Source organism: Trichechus manatus, unplaced genomic scaffold (genome assembly GCF_000243295.1).
Source record: "Trichechus manatus latirostris isolate Lorelei unplaced genomic scaffold, TriManLat1.0 scaffold00475, whole genome shotgun sequence".
Classification (NCBI taxonomy): Eukaryota; Metazoa; Chordata; class Mammalia; order Sirenia; family Trichechidae; genus Trichechus; species Trichechus manatus.
Genome location: NW_004444411.1, coordinates 30,841 through 35,636, shown reverse-complemented (window position 1 = coordinate 35,636; position 4,796 = coordinate 30,841). Strand labels below are relative to the sequence as shown.

General features: G+C 40.2%; 1 protein-coding gene across 4 annotated transcripts in view; it reads left to right on the top strand.

Annotated features, from left to right (window-relative positions):
* Positions 1-4,796, top strand: part of STARD3NL (STARD3 N-terminal like) — a 50,612-nt gene that overhangs the window by 19,747 nt on the left and 26,069 nt on the right. The window contains exon 1 of one of the 4 annotated variants that reach the window (XM_023725848.1): positions 1,337-3,794. The exons of 2 other annotated variants lie outside the window; for them this stretch is intronic. The gene's annotated coding sequence lies outside the window, so the exon portion shown is untranslated. Of the gene's footprint in view, positions 1-1,336; positions 3,795-4,796 lie in introns of those variants that run through there. One more of the 4 variants, XM_023725846.1, reaches the window with a different exon arrangement.

Below are 4,796 nucleotides of genomic sequence, written 5' to 3'. Positions count from 1 at the left end.
ATACATCTCTACTCTGATTCCTTATGCATTGATTTAATAGCTTAACTGTCAGCAAGCCATATTATTTTCATTGTTTCAGAATTCTCTCCACCTCTCCCCCATTGTAGCCCTGACAGAATGAGCAAATCAGTTTTGTAGTGTTTCACACACGCACGTAAATCTTTTTTTCTTTTTAAACATTTCACTCGATGTATTAATAGGGGTCTGCTGGCGGGATTTGACTCCCTAGGAAAGATTTAGTTTTTACTTCAAATAGTACCAATTGGTTGATTTTATTTAAATGTTTTTTAGAATTTTTCACTTATTACTTTGAAATTACTGGTTTTTAAAAATATATTTCTCTATACAGTATTTTCCCATTTTCCAGCTACTGATTTGGATGTGATTTGTAGGTGTTTTAAAATTTAACCCAGTACTTGAGACTTTAGAATTGTTTTGCTAGACATCATATTTAACTTGGCGCTTATACACGTAAAGAAAACTAAGGCTGTTTTGAAATATCAACATAATAGTAGTGATCAGTTTGCCAAAGAAAGATTTGTGTGGTTCTGATTTTATTTAACTTCTTAGTGATTGTTCTCCAGCTCAGGAAGCCTGCGGTGTTGCGTAAATGCTTCAACTTTGTAAACTTGCCCACTGCCAACCCTTCTCTTCCCAGTGATTATCTTTTAATAACCTCTTATAAAGTCACTTGCATCAAATTTCCACCAGGTCTTTTACTTTCCAAGGTAAAACTGACACACCTCATAGCATCAGTAACGGTGCGGAACTATGAATCATACTTTTTTCTTTTTTTAGAACATTATCTGCAAATCTACAAACCAACTTTGAGATACTTTAAAATCATAGGGGGCCTTATTTAAGCAAACATTAAGTAGAACATTTCAACTTTATGCAATGTTGACTAAGTGGTTGAATTTGACGTGTATTAACCTTGTAGAATTTCCAGGTTTTCTTAGACATGGCGTAACTTCCCGTCTCATTCTGGTACCTTCAGAATATGAAGGTGCCTCTGTCTTGCAATGTTTTCTAATACTATGGACCACCTTCACACCCCCCTCTTTTCCATGCATGTTGATTTTTATTTTTTTAAATAACATTGTATTGTGTTTTTGGTGAAAGTTTATACAGCAAATTAGGTTCCTGTTTAACAGTTTCTCCACAGATTACTCAGTGACATCGGTTACAGTTTTCACAAAGTGTCAACAATCTCATTATTTCTGTTCTAGTTGTATGTTTGCAGCAATCTAGTTTCCCTGCCCCCTTACGTTCTCATCTTTGCTTTAGATAATTATCGACTATTGACAGCAAAGGGTTTGGTTTTGTTTGTTTGTTTTTGGTTTTTAGTCTCATATAGGTGATTTTCTTTAAAGAAGCACAGTATTCATGGGTGATATTCTTTACTTTATGAGCCAGTCTGTTCTTTAGCTAAAAGGTGACCTCAGAATCGTTTTGGTTCACAGTTTAAAGTATCTCAGGGAGATAGTCTTGGGGAGTCCTCTAGTCTCAACTGATCGAGGAAGTCTGGACTTTATACGAATGTGAGTTCTGTTCCAACCATGCTTGTTTATTTTTAATGCCACTTTCTCCTACCGGCGAGGAGTGTTTCTAAATGTCAGGTTGTTGACTTACTACTCCCATTCCCCACTTCTAACTGCTTCATCTTCCAGGCTGAGGGCTCTAAATAGGACCCTTACTTCATAAACTGGGTCTCATAACATGTGGTATGCTTTGCAAGAAGATAGCCAGCCTGGGCCACCTCTTGCTCCCAGAGAAACCCAGTCCCAGGATAGAGTGGGCCTAGCATTCAGTCAGAGCTGCTGAGGCAACTCCTGTCTTCAGGGTCTCTGACAACCCATGACTGCATTCCAGTGGCCATTTGAATGCCTTGCGATGTCCCTCCTGGGTCCTTCTAGGAATCTGGGGTGTGACAGGTTGATCTAGGGGAAAGAAGTGGAAGACCCAAATTTGAATCCTAAAATATACCTTCAGATGTCTCTTAGGTAGACGTACGCATATAATCCACCTAGGCCTCTGCTTTTTTGCCTGTAAAACACAGGAGTTGGAATAAATCAGATTGCAAACTCAAATGCCTCCAGGCTAGGCCTAGACTGAGGCAAAGAGGCGAGTGCATGCCCCACTAAAGAGGTCCCCTAGATTTGGGCTTTCTTGTCATGGTGAGGCAGCACAGGCCTGGTGATGCTGTATCTTACGACTTTTCAAGGGAAGCTGAAAATCTTGATTTTTATGTGAAAGTTAATTATTTTAAATGCTAGCAATTCATTCACAGTCTTTAGAAATACTGTACAAGACCAAGCAAAATGTGTCTGTGTGCCAAATTTGCTCTGTAGGCCTTTGGATAAGATGATGACTAAGGCCTTTCTGAATCACATATTTTTGGTATCTGTTTTTCTGACATTCTTGGAGGAGAACATATAGTGTCCTGGCAAAAGTAACATAGAGAAGAAGGCTGGGTGGTTGAGTTGGGAGGCTTGATTTGGCTGTAACCAATAGCATGTCAAATATTAAGAGTACTTTTCTACTCCTGGAACGGTATGAGGAATTGGGAGATTTCTGTAAAAGTCTAGCTAAGTAGTAGCTGCTGCTCCATAGCAACTGCCGTTTACCATCTAGGCAGCGTTAATTCTGTGCTGAAGCGAATAGAGATGGAATTGTGGCTGAGCTTTGTACCCAGCGTGCGAACAGATACAGTAGAAGGATCCCAAAGATGGTAGCAATTCTCCAAAAGCAGAAGAGATCTCATTTTTCGTGTTGTTTTTCATGGGAAGGGATATCATATTTTAGGAAGATGCCAGCTTAAGTATAGGGTAGAATTTTTCTCCAATTCTAGTAGTGTGGCATTAAGGAAAGAGAACAAGGCAGAGAGCAGCATGCCCAGGCTATAAGCACTGTGAAGGCAATACCACCTGTGCCCACGGTGTCATTAGGGCAACCTGTGGAAAAGTAAGAATGAATTACAAGTTTTTGCTAACCACAGAATCAGTTTAGAGCATGTGTTGTAAAAAATTAATATTTTCCAATTAATGTACTCGTTTTTGCTAACCACAGAATCAGTTTAGAGCATGTGTTGTAAAAAATTAATATTTTCCAATTAATGTACTCGTTTTTGCTAACACTAACACAGTGACTCCAAATCTCATCCGCGTCCCCTTTGAGAAGCTAAGAAAAGCAGTATTCCCTCTTTCTAGAAAAATACAGGTAGTAAAGTAAATATTTTAGGCTTTGTGGACCATTTGGTATCTGCTGAGACTATTCAACTCTGTAGTCACAGTGTGACAGCGTTTGTAGATAATAGGAATGGGCGTGGCTGTGTTCTAGTAAAACTTTATATTCAGAAACAGGCAGCAGGCCATTTTTGACCTCTAGGCCATAGTTTTCTAGCGCCTGGCTTAGAGCATTGATGGCTATGCTAGATTGGAATATTAATCAGCAGTTCTTCACTCAGCTTCCCCTTCCCTCTGGGTGAAGAATACTTCCCTGCTCCGGTGCCTTTGGGCTTGGCCTTGGCACATGCTTTGGGCAGTGGAAAGTGAGCAGACTTGATGTGTACAGAGATTATAAATTGTTTACATGGTCTGACTTATCTCTTGTGCTCTTGCCATTTGCCATGAGAAGAACACACCACGGCTGTGCCTAGTCCAAAGAGGATGGTAGACACAGGGAGCAGATCTGAACCCACAGTTTGAAGCAGACTCCGCTGCCCACAGCCTGAAGCAGAGTTGCCCAGCTGAGCCTAGCCTACATCAGCAGAACTTCAGACAACCTGCAGACCTGTGAGCTTGAGAATAAATGTTTGTTGTTTTAAGCCACTGAATTTTGGGGTAGTTTGTTATGCAACATAATTGTAGCAATAACTGGCTAATACTATAGTATAGTGGGTAGTTACCCATCTAGAAACAATTAAGACATCAATCTCTTTTTCAAAAACCAAATCAACAAAAGAGGATTCTCATCTCTTCACGCAGAGCCCAGAAAAAGATACGGGGATATTTTTATTTTATAATTCTCTAACCTCCTCCCACGTTTCCCCTGTGGTTAGAATAAACCCTGAATTATAGCTTTTGGTTCCTGTGTGTACAGCTAATCAATACTTAACACCTTTTTAGAGAGGCATAGCTTTTCTTAAGCCAGCCCCAGGGAGGATCTCAATACCAGGGATTGGATATTTAATACTTCTGAAATGACATCTGGGAAAATTTCCAAGCTGTTTCTAAGAAACGAACAATTCTGGTTTTCTCAATTCAACGTTGATTTTTGCGGCCTACTCTCTTCTGGTCTGTGTGCTAGATGCTAGATAGAATTTGTTCAGTTCATGCTTGTTTTGTTCCTGCTGTGTGGCCTGTAGTGTGCTGGTTCCTGGGGATATAGAGGTGTGTAACACAATTCCTGTTGAAAAAAATGAAGTATACCAGCTAGTGGGAGAGGCAGGCAAGTAGATGGATAATTGTAGCCCAGTGTGGTAAGCGGTACTATACGTGGCATCTCCACAGTCCTAGGGGAGCTTGACAGAGATGCACTTGACCCGGTCTGGGGATTGGGACGTGGTGAGGGTTTCCGACAGGTCTTCCTGGAGGAATTGACACTTGGACTGAATCTTTCAGGACATAGCATGAATTCCTAGAATCATAGAGTAGAAAGAGGCTTTAGGAATTATTCTTCTCTTTACACATTAAAAGGAAGCTCTCCCTCTTTTTAACTTGATCAGAGTCAGGCTGCTCAGAACAATCTGTGTTTTGTGTAACTTTATTATTGAAGCTATTGCACTTATCTAAAAA